This window comes from Amphiura filiformis, chromosome 6 (genome assembly GCF_039555335.1).
Source record: "Amphiura filiformis chromosome 6, Afil_fr2py, whole genome shotgun sequence".
NCBI lineage: Eukaryota > Metazoa > Echinodermata > Ophiuroidea > Amphilepidida > Amphiuridae > Amphiura > Amphiura filiformis.
In genome coordinates, this window is record NC_092633.1 from 13,448,897 (window position 1) to 13,470,451 (window position 21,555).

A 21,555-nucleotide genomic window follows, 5' to 3' on the forward strand; every position below is an offset into this window, starting at 1 on the left:
GCCTATTTTGTAAAAAATCTGAAAGAACAACGGTTGTATATACCATGTTGTAACTAAGATTGTGCACTTTCTTATTGTCTTTATTCCACGTTTTCTTTAGAAAACTTAAAAACGACCAAATAAAACAAATAATTATTGTTAAAATTATATTTTTCGTTTTCATACAGTAGGCCTTATATAGGCCTAGATGAGTTCAGCCATTTTCTTGATTTTAAGATCGCGTCCAGTTATTGAATTTTCTGTTTGCAGGCATCACCATGCTACATATACCTCTGAATACCATGATTAAAAAAAGGAAATTATAGAAAATTTCTAATTTGCATCAACCCAAAATGCCGTTTAAAAAGGGCTCACATTTCATTACATTATACAGTTTTTTTAAAATTTTAGGTACATTCAGTAACTGAAAGCGATGACTAACCCATCTTCTATTTTAACATAATCATGGTAAAAAGTCAATATTTTGTAAGGCGTGATATAATATAGAAGCAGTGCATTTTCAGACATATTCATACTTTTATGAATGGGTCAATGTACTGCATTCAACGGATTGCTAAAAACAGCTACACGATATAATGTAGAACGACCATAGCACAAAGGACTCTATTGTCGAAGGGTCTTTCTACATCTGAGGGCATTCTCCTTATGTGGAGGCGATAAAGGTTTACGCATAAGTGAGACTATTGTTTAGTTAGCTTTGCTTAAGTTCTTCGTCGTCGTCATTGTCAACATCCTCTATTTTTCTGAGCAACCCTTTGAATGGTGTTATTATATAGTGTCTAAAATTAATGATGGCATATTGGCATATATTAGCATGAAACAAACGAGTTTAATAACATTTAATAACAATCATATTACAGAATAAAACGCGGAGCAAAAATTTCTACTACAGAAGTGGAAACATCTGCTAATTCTCTATCGCGGAAATTTCAGAAGCCATAAAATGCTAAATTATTCAGGAGCTTTAATACAGTGGCCTTGTTTTTTATGACATCCATAAAATGTTCCATATTTCCCAATGGAGGTAATATCTCTCTTCATATTCATTTTCTTAGAAATATAATACAAACAACACAATCAATATTCGTCTATATATCCTGTTTGAAATTCAAGAAGCGATAAGATATTTTCCAATGCACAGTCTATGTATCATGTGTTACGCACTGTTTGTCAAGTCCGCCTGAGGCATTTATGTTACCCCAATACACCAACCCAGAGACCAACCTATCTTTATTACTTTATAACTCGTCTTATTTTAGTTCATTCAAACGAATACCGAGAACAAACTGAATATTGCAAATAAAAATGTCAAGATAAACTTATTTATCGATCACATACGAGTTAATATTGGTTCAGTGGTTCCTGGGAATTAACTAGAACAGAGCACTCAGATTTGTACTTGTGTACAATGCATATTCAAAGATATCTGACTTGCATTAGCCTAATTATGCTGTGCATCCCAATAAGTAGGCAGAGCTTGCACAAAATAAGATTGAAGCCTATATTCGCCACTTGCACGGTTCCGCCATTATGCACTATATGCGGGAGAGCCTCGAACTGGCAGCATACATGAAAGGAAGAATTACGTAACCTTACACAGAATGTTATATGACTGGTTCAATTCCCATTCATGTATGCTGCCAGTTCGAGGCTCTCCCGCACATAGTGCATAATGGCGGAACCGTGCAAGTGGCGAATTGTTGCAGATGGGTTAGGTTTCAGATTGGTTTCAAACATTTATAGATATTGAGAGTGGCGGCGGAAGCATTAAAATTTAGGAGGAACGAACCGATTTGTATGTTGATAACACCAAAGATAGCACAAAATATTTAAAAATGGGGTTTATGCTATTGGTGTCCTTGCAAACAGAATTTGAACACTAATAAAAAGTAGAACAAAAAGCCCAAACCAACAATTATAAAACATAAAAAGAGCACGTCGCTAAAACTACAGATATCTTTCTAAAAATGAGCTATTCCAGTTGAAATTCACGCACCCTCTATGGAAGACATGAGCTTAGTCTCCCCACACTAGGGGTGCATATTTCAAATGGAGTCACCCATTCAGGTAGTCCCATTTGAAATTCACACTCCCTGTGTTGGAGATTCAGGTCATGTCTTTCATAGGGGTGTGTGATTTCAACTGAAATGTCCCATTCTTATCAGAAGGCCCATTAAACTAGCTCGCCATCCCTTTCTGTCTCTTGCCATACTTTGCCATACTTTTGTCAGTCTTAATTTCCTCTTAACGTCTAAAATCAAGTATATTATTGGGCGTTCTTCCCTACGGAGCTTCCACAACTCCCTTAATAGCCTGTTTTTCAATTCTGCCCGCTTTCTTCATTATATACCCAAGACGACGAACCTTTTTTGTATAATGATGCTCAATCCAGAGCCATTTTGTTCAAGACACATTTGTTTTTCTGTTGTCTTACCTGGACACTCTTATAAGTCGCCTATAGCACAGTATATGCGTTTCCTATTATGTTTGGTTAATGCCCATGATTCACCATGATGCATAAGTAGCAACGTTGGCAAAAACGGTTGCTCCTTGAAACTGTTGCTTAAGTATGGACAGACTGCTTTAATACTTGGGAAAATCAAAGTTGCAATTACCTGTCAGTTTTAGATATGATAATAACAGAGCATTTAATGCCATTTTTGAAAAGGGTCATCCTTCAGGGAAGTACAGCATCGGGAAATCTTACACACAGAATCACAATTGTATTTTCACATTTTTTTACAGATTCGTCAAACCAACGAATAACTTTGAAAGAAAATAGTATTATTCAACCATTGTTTATAATCGTAATAGAGGCCGTCAGCCTTTCGCCATCTTGTGGGTACAAATGATTCGCATGTTTATGCGTCGGACACTACATACGTAGAGCTGTATATAGAGCTCCAATTGTTAGTAGTTAACGTATTAACTAACGTATTTGAAGATACTTTTATATACGATATCAGTTTAGAGTTATTATTTTGGTAGTTTTGGCCGGTATCGGATGTTGGCGTATGGCGTGGTGTCAAACTTGTCCTTTCACCGTTGCAGTTAATATGCTGTCTGGTTCAATTGAAATAAAATAAGTAACTTCTGGGTATATTGCAGACGACTTTCAATACTAGTCGGAAGTGGTTTTAAGCACTATAGGTATAGTTGTGTAATAAGATAAGTAGTTGTGTAACAATAATAATCAAAAATATTATTATTACACAACTACTTATCTTCTCATTTTGCCAATTTAAAATGCCTTGATAGTTCCGACATTCAGCTCATTTCTCACGATCATGTGTTGGCATCAAAACGAGATAGGTAAATCCATTATTTTGATATTTAAGAATATACGATGTATTGTTGGTCGAAGCAGCAAAAAAAGTAGTTCACAGCATCTTGCGAATGGTAGTGAGCTTTAGCAAAAATTGCATTGCTCAATTCATAGCGAGCGTGTAGAAGAATTCAAATATCACAGATATACTTTTGTAGGTCCTGTGGTTCTTGAGTTATGTTGTAAAGAGGGCTGAAACAACAACACTTTTGTAAAACGTACATACCTCATTAACAACGATAAATTAAGCAAGCTTTCAAAGTATATGATTTGTAGAATGAACTTTTGTAAAACACCAAAGTGTTATTTTTCAATAATATATTGATTCAGATAATGAAAATCGATTTTTTTGGCTGCTTCGACCAACAATACCTCGTATACCCTTATACCCTCAATACTCTTACTCTTACGTATTTCAAAATGTCTGCATTATTGATGCGTCGTAAATTGTTTAGATTAGAGAGTGTCAATTTACGGATGTTCATCTTGATGAAATCTACATAAAATCAGGGCAAGTGTGACACAACAACCAAGGGGAGGAGTGAGCTTTTGTGTTTTCCCCATTGGATGTTTTATGGCCTGATTTTACGTTTATTCTTTGTTAGTGTCATGAGTGTTAGACTGTTCTATTCATTTAGATCCTGCTAGTCAGTTGGCAGAGTTGTTTCCTTGTTTATTGATGGAAATCACATCTTTCCTTATTGTCAACCAGTGGTATACGCAAGAAGGGGAGGGGGGGGGCTTTATCAGTCAGTCGGTGGAAATTACAGTCTGGGGAAATGCACGTAGTCGGAGGAAAATGTATGGGGCTACCAATTATGGACAAATGCTAAATGGGGGAAATTTGCAATAGCGAGATGGATCAAGTACTTTGTTTGTTTGTTTGTTTGTTTGTTCGTTTTATTTCTTCTTTAACCTGGGACACTCAATCAGTTGAAAACACAATTAATCATCTGTTCTTCCTTGAGGCTCAGGGATCAATACAACATTTACATAACATAATTATTAAGGTTTAAAAATACTACATACATTCAAATGCACAATAAAATTGCAAATTTAGATAAATACAATGCTTACAAAATAAATCAAATTACATCAAATTACAATGTAACTTTACAACATGTTTAAAATACTATTAATACTACATGTACAATGTGGGGCGAAAAACGCTTTTTACTCCGATCGACTTGGAACTCTCGGAGAATTTTACTGGGGTACATACTACTATTGTGTTAAAATATCAGTAAGATCGGAGCATGTTTCGCCCAGGCAGTAGATTTTCACAAAATCCCTAGATATTTGCTATTTCTTACTGTATAACTCTATAGAGAAATCAGTAGAAACAACCTGGGGAAAGTAGGCATTGAGATGACATCATAGCCAATATTAAACAATTTGGGAAAAGCGTTTTTCCCCCCACCCTAATGTACATACATATGCTAAAGCATATATAATAAAGAATTAAATATGGGGGACCCAATAAGCATTAAAACTACTTAAAAGATAAAACACTACAAAAATCAACCTATGAACCTGCATAGTATAAAACATTAATATTATTCAAAAATATTGATTGCAACAAATACAAACTAAATAATTCATTTCATGTCAAATACAAATAATTCAATATGGAAACTGATTGCACAAAATAGTAAAACGACGAATCTTTTTTGTATAATGATGCTCCATCCAGAGCCATTTTGTTCAAGACACATTTGTTTTTCTATTGTCTTGCCTGGACACTCTTAAAAGTCGCCTATAGCACAGTGCGTTTCCTATTATGTTTGGTTAATGCACATGATTCACCAAGTAGCAACGATGGCAAAAACTGTTGCTTCTAGAAACTGTAGCTTAAGTATGGACAGACTGCTTCAATACTTAAAAAAAGCAAAATTGCAATTAACTGTCAGTTTCAGATATGATAATAACAGAGCATTTAATGTCGTTTTTGAAAAAGGTCATCCTTCTGGGAGATACAGCATCGGGAAAGGCTACGTTATTCACTTACGTACAAAATCACAATTGTATTTTCACATTATTGTGCAGATTCATCAAATCAACGAATAACTTTTAAAGAAAATAATTGTTTTTTCTCTTATCCACACCACATACATCCCACTTACACCCATATTCCCCCACCCACATTTCCCACCCCTACACACACACAGTAATCGAACATGCGCTTAATTGCATTGAGAGGAAACATCTTTTTAGGAATGCAAGTTCACATAATATTCAAGCCGTCTATTAAGATGTCAGCAAATTTATTCAAATTTGAATCAAATAACACGCCCTTCTATATATAGCATCCTTATAAGAATTGTTTTGATGATTCATAAATGATTGTTCTGACTGTCCAAACAAAATTGGAATATGGTTGGTTGAAAACATTTCTAAGCCATATCCGTATCACGAACGAATGGAACAGCTTTTTCTAGTTAGAATCTATTGAGAGAAAAGCTTCGTTTACATAAACAGTGTGATTGAGTGAATAACTCTTCGGTTTCGTTTTCAGGATTTGGTCAAGTCGTCTTTATTGAACAGAATAGAAATTCAATCATGTACTAAACTAGAACTGTTGATTTGATGCATTCTAGAACTGCACTTTTTGCTGAAATTTGGAGAACAATTAAAATATAAAACATCCCTTTCTTAAGACATGTATATGTATTGTCCATGTAGTCAGTAGTTTCGGGTTTGGAAAACATACAACTCGTTTATCACTGGAAGTTTCTGAGACATGAAGATTTAAGGACTGTGAGTATGGGTTTTGATGATTCATAAATGATTGTTCTGACTGTCCAAACAATATTGGAATATGGTTGGTTGAAAACGTTTCTAAGCCATACCCGTATCACGAACTAAATAAAATTGACAAGCAAAGGTAAATAAACATTGGGCTTAGTTCCTGTTGAGGACGTGACTTATGCGCTTCAGATCACGGATGGACCACAATCATTCATCCTGATTAAAAGAATCCACGTCGTTTCCTTATCCACCATGTCCATAATACTGGACCAGTGCTATTACTAATTTAAATGTTAGTATTATCAAGTATAGGCCTATCTGGTACATAGAGCTGTATATAGAGTTCCATGGTTAGTATTTAACCTATTAACGTATTTGAAGAAACTTTTATATACGATATCATAGTTTTGAATAATTGTTTTGGTAGTTTTGGCCGGTATCGGATGTTGGCGTGGTGTAAGACTTGTCCTTTCACCGTTGCAGTTAATATGCTGTCTGGTTCAATTGAAATAAAATAAGTAATCTCTGGGTATATTGCAGACGACTTTCAATACTAGTCAGACGTGGTTTTAGTTGTGTAATAAGATAAGAAGTTGTATAATAACAATAAAAAATATTATTATTACACAACTACTTATCTTCTCATTTTGCCAATTTAAAATGCCTTGATAGTTCCGACATTCAGCTCGTTTTTCACGATCTTGTGTTGGCATCAAAACGAGATAGGTAAATCCAGGGCAGGCAGTAAACTGCAACCCTGGGTAGTGTCGTGTATACTCAAACAAGGCCTCAGGCCTAGGGCTTATTTCACATCACATCGAGAAAATAATGAGAAACCTGCAAATGGAACAGCTTCTTCAAGTTAGAATCCATTGAAAGAAAAGCTTAGTTTACATCAACAGTGTGATTGAGTGAATAACTCTTGGATTTCGTTTTCAGGATTTAGTCAAGTGTACTAAACTAGGTCTGTAGATTTGATGCATTCCAGAACTGCACTTTTTAGTGAAATTAGAGCAAAAAAGCTAGAAAGAGCAATTAAAATATAAAATGTTCTTTCCTTTGAAAAACATAAAATTTGATTATCCAGGAAGTGTGTGGATTTTAAGGAACGTTATCATGGTTATAGCATGTGCAGAGCAATGTCTTCATGACAGCAGCAGACAGCGTGCCTTTTAAAGTTTTTAACTGCATTAACAGCACTGTTTCTGTTTTCTAAAATCTAGGCTGATTTCTTTCCGTTTGTTGGATATTTCAAGTGGCTAGATGTAACGCAACCGAATACAATAGCAGAAAGTAATACGTATTGCAATAATAGATATCAAGCATCACAACATATTTAATGGGATTGACTTACTGAAAACACATAACATTCTATATTGTATGCTGCTGTCTATTACAGATAACGGATCTGTCTCACCTGTATCCATAGAGAGTAAGATATCGCACAATAGACTCAACTACACATATATAATCTAACGTGTGTTATTGACCTGTACACAAGTTTTATAACCTTATGTTAGACGGTAAAATTATTTTGATATTTAAACCCACAATATTCTTACTCTTACTCTTACTCTTGTATAGTGTCTGCATTATTGATGCGTCGTAAATTGTTTGGATTAGAGAGTGTCAATTTACGGATGTTCATCTTGATGAAATCTACGTAAAATCAGGGCAAGTGTGACACAACAACCAAGGGGAGGAGGGAGCTTTTGTGTTTTCTCCAGTGGATGTTTTATCACATTTGGCCTGATTTTACGTTTATACTTTGTATATAGACTCAACTACACCTATATAATCTAACGTGTGTTATTGACCTGTACACAAGTTGTATAACCTTATGATCGACGGTAAAATTATTTTGATATTTAAACCCACAATATTCTTACTCTTACTCTTACGTATTTCAAAATATAATAGAGACATTGCGATTTCCAAACGCAGACATCGGACGTACGTTGATCTATTCAAAACCACTCTCCTGTATCGAAGCGAGGTCACGTATTTAGCTATTTTGAAGATATTCCACGTGCGAAATCGACGTAGATACATCATTGAAAATGCACAAAATTTGTCCATTTCACAATATGTTAAAGACAGTGAACATACGAAGGAAAGTCTAATTATTATTATGATCATTTTTGTCATTATCATTATAATAAAGATACAGCGATGTGTTAAAAATTGACTAAATTTAAACGCAATATTCATACGCAGAGATTGCCCATTGGAATGTGTGTGATACTTTGCGTACAAAAAAATGACATTGCGATTTCCCATTTTGGATTCCAACGTAGAATAAAACGCAGACGCTACGTTGAAATATGCTGATTTTACCTCATGTCTTAGTCCATGCAACGCGCCCAATTTTCAGGACGAAAAAGTCTCATTTTGAAAGTAAAGTCATGATATATGGATGTAGTGATCTTTAATCTACCAAAATATATGTTTTTGGGCAACTATAATATTTGGGGAGCACAAAAAACAATTAAGTTTAATCAGCATCAGAGGATGATTTAAGGAAGCCCCGTCATGCACTGTAAAAGTGTTATCACGCGAGTTTCAACTGCCACTTAACTTCTCAAATCCCATTGAAGTCTGTGCAAAAGATGTTGTTTTAGAATTGCCCGTGTGTCATTATTACTTGGTCGATTTCAGATCTAAAGTGATGTATGCATGAAGGATAATTCACACCTTCTGTAGATAACATAAAATGTGAAATCGACTGACATTTTGAATGTGTTTTTATTGTAAATATATCAGTCCAAATTCAAATTTAACCATACACGTTTATGCAGTGGTCCCGGGCAGTGGTGTCATGTTCACTCACACAGCTGCTAACCGCAAGTTGACCCCAGTGGAGTGCTGGGAAGTGCTTAAATCATCCTCTGAATCAGCATGTAGGTCTAAATTTTAGTCAAAATCAAAAGCGGCCTGTTTGAATTAGGCAGAGACTCAGCTTACATTATTTTTTCAATCACTATACCCTCTATCGACCTAGATTAGATTAGATCAAATATTATAGTCTTCATTCCATCTGACTTATTCTCCTTCGTGACGAATGAGCACAATCTAGTTGGAACCGAGACTAGCAATATTTAACACCGTATTAACGTACGTAAAAACGTACGTAAAAACGTACGTGAAAACGTACGTTCCACGTGCTGCGTTTGGAACATCGCAATCTCTCTAATGTCTGCATTATTGATGCGTCGCAAATTGTTTGGATTAAAGAGTGTCAATAATATTTACGGATGTTCATCTTGATGAAATCTACGTAAAATCAGGGCAAGTGTGACACAACAACCAAGGGGAGGAGGGAGCTTTTGTATTTTCTCCAGTGGATGTTTTATCACATTTGGCCTGATTTTACGTTTATACTTTGTTAGTGTCATGAGTGTTAGACTGTTCTATTCATTTAGATCTTGCTAGTCAGTTGGCAGAGTTGTTTCCGCGTTTATTGATGGAAAATCACATCGTTCCTTATTGTCTTCCAGTGGTATACGCAAGAAGGGGAGGGGGGGGGGCTTTATCAGTCAGTCGGTGGAAATTACAGTCTGGGAAATACACGTAGTCGGAGGAAAATGTACGGGGCTACCAATTATGGACAGGGCCGTCGCTAAATGGGAGAAATATGCAATAGAGAGATGGATAAAGTACTATGAAGAAGTACAACTTTTGAAAACAAATGCAGTTGCGTAAAGACAATTACACAACTGTAAAATCACTGGCAGGTGACCATTAATAAGGACTCAGTGGTTATCATTGTGAGACTGGGGTAAGGTCCAGGTCGCTGCAATGGCAAGTGCCATATTCGAGCCCTGGACTGTATCCACCTAAAATAATGTGCGCTTTATTAGCTGACAAAAAAAAATTGCAACAAGTTAAACAACAAGTTAACATTTTAATTGTTAACATAAACATACTTTAAGAGAACAAAGGTCGCCAATCTATTTCCCAGTGCGTGAATGAGTACTATGCGATGCGTTACTTTGGAGCGGCAGAAGCATCAGTAATCATGCATTGCATGCTAGCCTGGCATATCATTATCCTCTCACTTTTAGATAGATATTCTATAAAACATTCCATAGTGCTACTATTGTTAAATGTTAGTACCATCAGGGATACCTGGTACCATAGAACTCCGTGGTTATATTAGTACTTACTTATTTCAAGACAATTTTATACGCAATACCAGTGTTGCGTAACTGTTGCCGGTATCTGACGTTTGCGTGGTGAATAAAGTAAGTTTCTAGATGTATTGCAGACGACTATTCAACACTAAGATGCTGCAATTTGTTTTCAAGTACTTGCTGTCCAGTCGTATAAATTACGTATACAACCCGTCTGCAACAGAACAATACAAAATACGACAACTTGTCTTCTCATTTTGCCAATTAAAAAGACCGTGATAGTTCTAACATTTAGCTCATTTTTCACGATCTTGTGTTGACGTCAAAACAAGATAGGTAAATCCAGGGCAGGCGGTAAACTGCAACCCTGGGTAGTGTCGTGTATACTCATACAAGGCCTCCGGCCTAGGGCTTATTTCACATAACATCGAGAAAATAATGAGAAACCTGCAAATGGAACAGCTTCTTCTAGTTAGATTCTATTGAGAGAAAAGCTTAGTTTACATCAACAGTGTGATTGAGTGAATAACTCTTGGGTTTCGTTTTCTGGATTTGGTCAAGTCGTTTTTATTGAACAAAATAGAAATTCAATCATGTACTGAACTAGGACTGTTGATTTGATGCATTCCATAACTGCACTTTTTGCTGAAATGTGGAGAACAACAAAAAAACATCCCTTTCTTAATACAGGTATATGTTTTTTCCATGTAGTCGGTAGATTCGGGTTTGGAAAACATACAACTTGCTTATCACTGGAAGTACCTGAGACATGAAGATTTAAGGACTGGGTCGAACAATCAACATGCATTAGGTCTCTTTAAATTTTGTGCATTGCAACGTGACAATACTTAATTAATAACGTAATTAATAACTTAATAATGTGGAGAACAACAAAAAAAACATCCCTTTCTTAATACAGGTATATGTTTTTTCCATGTAGTCGGTAGATTCGGGTTTGGAAAACATACAACTTGCATATCACTGGAAGTACCTGAGACATGAAGATTTAAGGACTGGGTCGAACAATCAACATGCATTAGGTCTCTTTAAATTTTGTGCATTGCAACGTGACAATACTTAATTAATAACGTAATTAATAACTTAATAAGGTTAATTGTTTCCTTTGATTAGTTAGAGGTGATGCATCCGAATACAGAAACAGAAAGCGATACGTATTACAAAAATGCTCAAGTAGGACGTCATCACATTTAATGGGGTTGACTTACTGAGCCACAAAGCGATCCATTGTGTTCTGCATTCTAGATGACGGATATGTGAATAGGAAGCAGTACACAATTGGTCTGACAGACGAGTCCAGCAGACAAGGGCTCCGTCTCACCTGTATCCATAGAGAGCAAGATTATCTTGCACATGGATTCACTAATGTATCGTGTGCTAACATGTGCACAAGTTGTATAACCTTATATTTTTGACAGTATTATTACTTCAATAATATTTAAACCCACTGCCTGAATTAGTCGTAAAAACAGGTAGAGTCAAGATATCAGAAATTATTTCCTTCTCGGTTGCTAATATCTTGTATTCTTTCCTTTTTTCTGATTTGTACTAATCGAACAGAATTCGGGTCAAATTTATTATAGAATCGTGAGATATTAACCTGATCATTTCAAAAATTGTTTCACAAGCAAGAGTCCATTGTTCCGACATAATCATGTTGACTGATAAATACTACCATGATCCTACCATTAATGCTTCGGCAAATTTAGGCCAGCTCCAGAAATTGAGGTTCTTTTGGGTTCATCAACCAACCATTATTAATTTATGTATACATCTCTGAATTTGGAGTATACTCGCTGACAGCTATTGCGCTGGCCATTTAAATCAGATACGAGAAGGGTTGTTTTTCCATACATTATTGTAGCTGATGTATTCATTCCCTCTGTGTTATTATACATTGATCATTTTCTAAGACATGCTTGAGCTTGTTTGAAATTTGAATTTTGAAGTTTATGACATATGTAATCGTGTCAGAATCATAACAAATTAATTGTGTTGAATTTGTAACAACAAACAACGGAAGGTTTCGATAATTATATCAACTGCAATTACTACAATGCCTATTATAATCAAATATTTACACTAATTTGTGGTACGTGCTTCATATTGAGGGATGCCATGAAATGCTGGCCAGGCGGGTACAAAATGATTCATTAAGTTATTTTAAGTAATTTGTAACTCATAGACAGATAAATATCAGGCTGTTTCGTTTTGCTTGTGTCATCCAACGTAATAATTCGTTGGTTAAACAATAGTTGTGATTCTGAATAGCTGCCAGTCATTAATTCACCAGTAAAACGCTTGTAATTGGAGATATCACAGCTAGTACCAGGAAATTGTCAAGGGCTCTTATTTTTGATATAGCCCAGGATTATTCTTTGTTCAATCAACTTTTCAAGCAGGAACAGCCTTTTGAGATGGAGCCATGTGGAGATCTGGGAAAGAGTAGAACAACCGTCACTGAACAAGAAAGGGGAACTTAAATTGCCTAAACGTGACCAGTTTCCTGAAGAAATCTGATGGTATCAGACAGATGCAACGTAATAAGTAGCAAAATCAATTACGTACCAGCATTCGATTAAATACCATACATTATTTTGTAGTACATGTATTGTAAAGATTTACAGCTACAGACAAACAACATTGAACTGTCCATATTAAAACGTTGCGTAGCAAGAGTTACCAAGCTTTGCTAATGTAATTTATCAAGTTCCATTCTTCTGAAGCATGAAAGGCCACGTAATTTATTTCATGACTAAAGTTGACTTCATGTCATTAGTTATGCGGGTAGCGTATTCTTACATTGTCCAGCATAACGATAATCATGATAATGGCATCATGACCATGTCTTCAATCACATATGTTATACAATATATTTCCGTAATAAAAAAAAAACCATATCATTGATTAATAACATTGTCATTTTCGTTTGACAATAAGATCTTGTCAAGCCGAACGGAAGGTACGGAGTATTCGCTATGGTTTTCAATTTCAACCGAGCTTTTACATTATGACTCGACTTCCACGATACTGTCAGAAATACAAAGGATAGTTTATGAAACATTTCTGAGTGCTTGAGACAAGACGGAAATTACATGCCTTGTACCATAGGTTACTTCAACGTGTGTTAAGATTTAGCTTTCATATTAAGTCGTCAAACTGCAAATGTTTTCTTTGCTAATTATTGATTTTTAGATGGTATCCCAGCTGAGACTCTACAACGGCAATTTGAGAATTATTTAATTTATTTTTATTTGAGAATTATTTAAAGATAAACTACATATACCGATTTGGAGGACATCAATTTATTTATTCCGTATCGGTCACGTGATCTAGATATAGTTAGAGGGAGGGCAAGGTGCGGTTTGTTGCAATGGCAATTGCCATATTCGAGCCTTGTACCGTATCATGGGAGTAAGAGACACATAAAATGCGCAGCAAGAAATGTTGCGACTGACTTTCAAATAATTAGCGATGATAAATTGTTCGAATAATTTGACATTTTTTTTATTTTTAACATAATCTACATTGCGGGAGCAAAGGCCGCCGATCATTTTTCATGCTAGCCCTAGCAGTCATTAATCTGTCACTTTTTATAAATTTACATAATTGGATCATCTAGCAATTACCTGAGATGATAATATCTTTGGTGTCTTGCATAACCGATCGTCATTTTAGAGTTTACGTTAGGGTTACGTTACTATGTCTGAAAAATTGGTTCTTAATTGTGGTGTTCCATAGGGGTCTATTATTGGCCCCAAGGTGTTTACTATGTGTTCGCAATATGTTGCTTGTATAATTTGCAGTCATGAGCTAGAATTTCGTATTTATGCTGATGATGTACAGATTTACATGTTGTATTTTATTTTTAATTTAAGATTCCTGGCCATGTAGCATCAAGTTATCATCCTGCGTACAGGATCTTCGAGTTTGGTTAATGAGCAAAATGGTGAAACTAAATGTCTCTAAGACCGAGTTCTTTATTTGATGCATCCACAAATAACATCACCAGGCTATCAGATAACAAAATACAGATTGGCTCTTTAAAATTGTACATCTCTCACCATCAAAAATGTTGGCGTCGCCTTTGCTACATGTACAGCTATGACAATGTTAGATCACATCTCATCTTTGTTGCAGGTCAAGTAACTACTTACTGTGAAACTTGGCTAGGGTACGCCGACATATAGATCCTTCCTTTAATGCAATGTCGACACGTGTGTCATCAAATTAGATTCTGGCAATGTACTCCTGGTTGGTTGCAAAGGTAAAGATCTTGCTCGATTACAACACCTAAAAAATTGGGGGTCGCATTATTTACCAAGTTCCTCGTCGTCATGGCACATCTCCTTTGTTACTTCTTGTCTTGTCATCCCTATGAGTAACAAAAGGACAGGCGATGGTCAGTGTGCCTGGCCCTAACAAGTTATCACTCACAGATCATCTCTCACAGTTAACAATTTCAAATACAGGCTTAAAATAGATTTGTTCTAATGTGTTTTTGCTGATGTATTCTTTTGTTAATGTTGTTATGTTAACCACGCCACATGAAAACGATAGAGTGAGACTCGATGCTTATAATTATGCAAAATTAATATACCATTTACGAAAGCTGAGAAAAGGAGGCTCAGGACCTTTAATTTGGAGTGACCCTGGAATTAACGTCCTGTTTTTGGCGACTGTACTTCATGCACGAGTACCTGAAACTGACACGATATCTCTGTGTCGGTTTAAACAGAATCACCTGACTACACTAAAAGAGTTATAATGTTTAATTTTCCGAATACGACGATTCATCATGCTCATATCCAATAGCTTTCCATTCGGGTAAACAAAAAGCTGAGCCAGCCTATATACCACAAAAAACAACAGGTTTATATGACACAAATCTTTGCAATATGGTAATTATGATCATTTGTGTCAAATTACAATATTATCTGTCGTTGATGAGTTTGAAACTACGATCAAATGAATTCACCTCATTTACTTTCTACATTTCCCTTTCTAAACTTCATATACAACGGTTGGTTAGAAAACGGAAAAAAAGCTATTTGATTAATTAACTGTATTTCTCAATACATGGAATTAATTTTTGAAGCACTTAAATCCTGGACCTATAAATTCACCTTTCAAAAGATGAGTAAATATCCTTGACCAATTCTATCCATTGTCTGCTATTTTGTTCATTACTAGCTGACAAGAACGCACTAGTATATAAAACAATTTAAAAATAGCATGTCTTGAGCTGTAGCAATTACTTAATGATTTTTGTTCAATGCATCAATTGCATTTTGAATGGGGTTGGAAATGTTATAGGCACTAATGATAACGCTCATTTATACTTGCTTATAGCCTTGAAAAACTTGCTCCCGTGTAATTGGGTTTTCGGTTAACATAGCTAAATAGCAGGTGGATAGGACGAATAAGTACCAGGCAATGCATCATAAGTTCTTACTCTATTTTTGACAGGTAACAGAGGAGTAATGATGAAGTGAAATTAAACTATTACTCAAAGCGGAAAATGAGCTCACCTGAGAGCTTTCGAAACGTAACACTGTTTCTTGTTCACTCGGTAAAGATGGACTGGTGAATGATGCTAGTTACTGGTCAGAGACCGTCAAACCGTGACGTGAGTCACGTGACATGCTCTGACGCAGTAAAGAGTTGTAAGCTCCGGAGAGTCTGTGGCGGCCCTGGTCTTTGTTCAAATCACTTTTACTGGTCCTGATGTGAATGGATTCCTTAACGCCCCTCCGGAACCAATCCGTTTCTCTGTCAAGTATCTTGACGTCTTTCCACTCAACAGAGGAGTAAGTTGGGCACAATTATTCACCGTTGTACTGAATACCTGACAGTGCATCGCTTCGTAACGAACAGTGTAATCAATTTACTTCAAGAAAGTATAAGGAATTGAATGAAAGCAGCATTCTTATAAGATATTTAGCTGTGATTAATTCTTAAAATACTTTGATTAGTTCATTATTATCGTATTTATAATGGCTGTTTATACGTTCTTTATAAATCGCAATTTGTAACTTTGGTAGCCACCAGGAAGCGATAGAGATTTGACTAATGAGCTAACTGGGTACTTGTTATCCTGGATAGAACTACACTGTTCATTGGTTGAAATAATTTGCTCGTTGCAAATTCAATGAACACACATTTTCTGGATCATTCTTTATCAATGAGATGACATGTCTATCAGCTGCTCATTTAATTATTACATCTACTATATTTTATTCACATCATTTTCCTTTGAAACAGCTCCAATATTTTGATAAAGGGGAATGGTCTATACAATCACCCCCCCTCCCCTATGTTGACGCCTGTTTGTGCGTTTCTGACCAAAGTAAGGTGCTGCATTCAATATACTATTAGTAACAATAAGCATTCTAGATTTTTTTCAACCCTATCCCCATGTCAAACAGAAATATGCCACTGGTCTTCTGCATGGATTAAGTGTGGGTGTTATTGTAGTTGGAAAATGGGTTGCGGGTAAGACTATGACCATAAAAATAACAATCAGCCTTTTAACATTTTGTCTCAGTATTTCACGCCCATACTAACAAACATATATCAAACAGTGGAGTTTGTACCAAGTTGTCTATGCATTTATTAGGAGCTGTGCAATAATATACGAGGCCCCTGGGGTAAACTTTTTAAATGGCGTGCCATAAATTGATTGTCCCCCCTTCTCGGTCGCGCAAAATATCTTGCCCCCCCTTGCACATGCCAAAGTTTGTGGTATATGATGCGGTATGACGCGGACGTAGCGAGCTGGAAATTTTGTATATTTGAACGTTTCGGTAGTGTTTTCTTAAGCTTTTTTAGAGTGTGTTATTTAAAAGGTGGCCCTAAAATGTGTGCTAAAAATGGCTTGGTCCCTTCTCGGCTTGCCAAAAATTGATTGTCCCCCTCTCGGCCTGTCATAAAATCTTTTCCCCCTCCACCGGCTCATAACAATTGCACAGCCCTTAAAAGACCCTTGAAAGTGTTCCTTTAGCAGCTGCGGTTAATGTTGTCTCTATGTCTGTCTATTCACTTCCAAAGCTGTATTACCTGTTTACACTATGACTAAGTACTTTTACCGCATCTTCAACATCACGGGGATGATCCCTTCGTATGTATGTGCGGTTAGTGGAAGGTCGTTGTTAACAACCATTGCTTATGTATTTGCTACCGCAGTTTCATCATTGATTACTTCCGTTTAATGTTGATGTTGAAATACGCGACGATTAAAAGCGCCGTGCTAAGGGGATAAACTGGAGAGATAACGGGAGAGATAATGACCAAAAGTTCATATTCTACTTTTTACCATGACATTGTAGTCCGTCTGTCAATACTGACATAACAGGTGTGCCGAAACCCAACGTATTAAAACGGCCTCCTATGTTGAATTAGGTGGGGATGTAAGAGGGCATTGTTTGACACCTATTGTTTTGAAATGCTAAGAGTCGCTAAGGGTTGTTATTACCATGCTTACCATGGTTACCAGGTTTGACATGTTCCCAAAAAAGCAAAATAAAAGAATTCAAAGCGCATATGGGTCAATCATAGCCTATGTCAATACAGGGGTCACATGTTAAATTTGCTCAAATTTAAAAACAGCAACTATTCCGTATTTGGTCTGTTTTTATTTGACGAACAATTTGAGACCATATTTGCTCAAATCGGAACAAACTGACCACATCTCATATCATACCCCTGCTTCGACCATTTTGCTTATAATTTAAGAACGGTATGTCGAAGGTAGGTCAAACTATATTTTTTTCTGAATCCTTGTGACGAGAGGAAATTGTACTTTCGTATGGTTTTAAACCAAATAATGCGTTTATGGTAGATTGGTTTTACTAAATATGGTTGGTTGAATACCTTTCTCAACCATTTCCGCAATCCGCAGTAATAAACTTGACAAGCAAAGGTAAAAACTTTGGTTAGTTCCAGATTATTTCGTGATTTATGGGCTTCAGATCATAGACAATAGATGGACCATCAGATGCAACATAGACATGATAGACACGATCATACATCCTGATTTTATAATGATGTTGACCTGTATCTGACGTTTGCGTAGTGCAAAACTGGCTCCTTTTACCTTTCCAGTTAATATGCTGACGGGTTCAAAAGAAAGTAACGTCTGCGTTTATTGCAGACGACTTTCCAACACTAGTCAAAATTGGTTATTGAAAATGCTACAATTTGCTTGCAAGAACTTCCTGTCCAGTTGTATACAAAACAAGCTGCCTGTCTTCTCAGTCATTTCTTCAATTAAAATGCCTTGATAGTTCCGACACTTAGCTCATTTTTCACGATCTTGTGTTGGCGTCAAAACAAAAAGGTAAATCCAGGGCGGGCGTAACTGTAACCCTGTGTAGTGTCAGGTATACTTAAACACGGCTTCGGGCTTAGGGCTGATTTCACATTACATCGAGGAAATAATGAAAGAAACTTGCAAATGGAACAGCTTCTTCAGGTTAGAATCTATTGAGAGAAAATCTTAGTTTACATCAACAGTGTGATTGAGTGTATATCTCTTGGGTTTCGTTTTCAGGATTTGTCGTCTTTATTGAAGAAAATAGAAATTCAATCAAGTACTGAACTAGAACTGTTGTGTCTCAGGTACTTCCAGTGATAGGCAAGTTACATGTCCAAACGCGAAACTACCGACTACATGGAAATTACATATATACAAGAAAGGGACGTTTTATATTTTATTGCTCTTCAAATTTCACCAAAAAGTGCAGTTCTGGAAACGGAGTATGGGTCGAGCTAGTTTTTTTGCATTTCTGATGTTTTCTAATTTCATATTGTAGGCCTCACTTAATAAATCCAGACTGATTTTTGGAGGTAAATTCTTTTCTTTGATTGATTAGCTGTGATGCATCAGAATACAGAAACAGAAAGTATTACGTATTACAATAATAAAGATGGTCAAGCAGGACATCACATTTAATGGGGTTGACTTACTGAACCACAAAGCGATCCATTGTGTTCTGCATTCTAAATGATATGTGAAGAGGTAACAGAACACAATAATTTGTCTGACAGACGAGTCCAGCAGACGAGGGCTCTGTCTCACCTGTATCCATAGAGAGCAAGATTATCTTGCACATTGGACTCACTTACACTTATATATATAATGATGTATGCTAACATGTGCACAAGTTGTATAACCTTACATTATCTCAATAATATCTATAAACCCAACTATACAAACAAAGTCTGAATTCGTGATGCACCGTAAAAGCAGATAGAGTCAAGATAAAGAATTTTACTGATCAATACGGCTATGCTCATTTTGATCTTGTTGATGGAATCTGTCAAATATTATTTCCTTCTCGGTTCACTCTTGTCTTTTATTCTTTCCTTTTTCTGATTTGCACTAATCGAACAGAATTCAGGTCAAATCTATTATAGAATTGTGGGAAGTTGACCAGACCATTTCAAGTCACGTTGTTCAGAGATAATCAGGTTGACTGATCAATAGTAACATGATCCTACCATTAATGTCACGGCTAATTTAGGCCAGCTCCAGAAATTGTATACATCTCTGAATTTGTACACTAGCTGATAGCTATTGAGCTGGCCACATAAATCAGATACGGGAGGATTTGTTTTTCAATACATAATTTCATCTGAGGTATACATTCCCTCTGTGTTATTATACATTGCTCAATATTTCTACAACATGCTTGAGCTTGTTTGAAATTTGATTGGTGAAGTTTGTGACGTATCAGAATCATAACAAATTAATTGTGTTGAATTAACATCTAATAACAATCAACGGAAGGTTTTAATAATTATATCAACTGCAAATTACAGGAATGCCAATTCTAATGCCTTCTGCACATCTCATTTAGTATCAGGTGACGTTCTCTCTGCTCTAGTTCCTTGACTTGATTTGCCTTCTTTTGGAGACAGTCTTTGTACAGAGCTACAGAGCTTGAGTGCTTCCATCTATAGAGTGTTTGTTGAGATGATACTTGGTGACTTGCATGGGCTATGCACTTTACAGAAGTGGTGAGCTCCCTTTTGAGTGGTTGTGCTTGTAGCCTCCAGATTCTCGAGGAACGTAATTGGGAAGTAGATGATGAACTCCCATGTCATTTTGGGTATGATAACGTTGAGTAGGCTGTTGTCCGTTGTTTTTAGCATATATGCCAGTTTGTCTAATGGCATGGTCTTTCAAGTCCGGGTTTCAAGTATTCAAAGATTAACTTGCCAAGAAATTTCATAATAATTATTATCGCTTTATGAGCATAGAAATGTCAAGAATTTTTCATCTTTTAATAATAATAACATGCTGCATAATACCAAACTTTGCTGATGCTAAGTTCCATCGCTCTGTCACGCAATTTTATGACTTCATGTCATTAGTTCTTCGGCTAACACAAGCTTATGTTTACCAACATTTTAAACAATTTGCCGCTGAAGGACTTGTTTCATCATGTGTATTTTGCAGTGGCGTAGCCAGTGGGGGTGGGGGGGGGGAGGGCAGGGGCCAGTGCCCCCCGCTCGTCATGGCCGTCGGTTCATGTAAGGCCGTCGGTAGACGGAAGGCGTTGTTGAAAATAAAAATTGGGTTAACAATAGACTATTTTTCACCCAGGGTGACAGGAAAAGGGGGAGAATTGTAAAGAAAATGCTGAAAAATTGTGAATTACCCATAAAAATTATGTGTTTTTTATGTTAAGTACCGCCTATTATCCTTTTTTTTTTTTTTTTTTGCTCTTCACTTTTTCAAACCAACAAATCACAACTTCCGTCGGTAAAAAATATTTTCGTCGGTACATTTACAAGTTGTGCCCCCTCGGTTCCAAAATCCTGGCTATGCCACTGGTATTTTGTATTTATGGAAGTATCTTTGCCTGTCGGTGAGTTCGTGCATTCGTACTGGGGTCACGGTGTGGGATACCTGGGGAGGGATGGTAGTAGGGGATGGGTGGGGTGAGTGGGGGTGTGTTTATGGGTGTGCGTGTAGGGGTGTATTTATGGCATTACTTCAACACATACGTCTGGTGTACGTATATGTTTAAAGCCATATTATAACATTTGCTGATGAGGACGCCTTCAATATTTGTTAAAATTCTGTTTTTACTCAATTGTTATGTACTTTAGTAAACTAACATACCCTGCAAAAATCAAGACTTTAAAAGTACTGTAGTTCTGTCGAAATTCGAGATTTTGAATAATCCGTAGGAAACGTCGTTTTGTCATTACGATGGAAATATTAGTCGAACGCGTAGATGATGTGCATAACACAGTACGTACATGGCGTGCGGGCAGTCGTGACATATCAAAAGAGCCGACACGACTCACTTTCGAATGCGC

The 21,555-nt window shown here is 36.4% G+C and overlaps 1 protein-coding gene across 3 annotated transcripts in view; it reads left to right on the forward strand.

Annotated features, from left to right (window-relative positions):
- LOC140154998 (uncharacterized) overlaps positions 1 to 21,555 on the forward strand; it is a 151,684-nt gene that overhangs the window by 85,753 nt on the left and 44,376 nt on the right. The window lies entirely within an intron of this gene.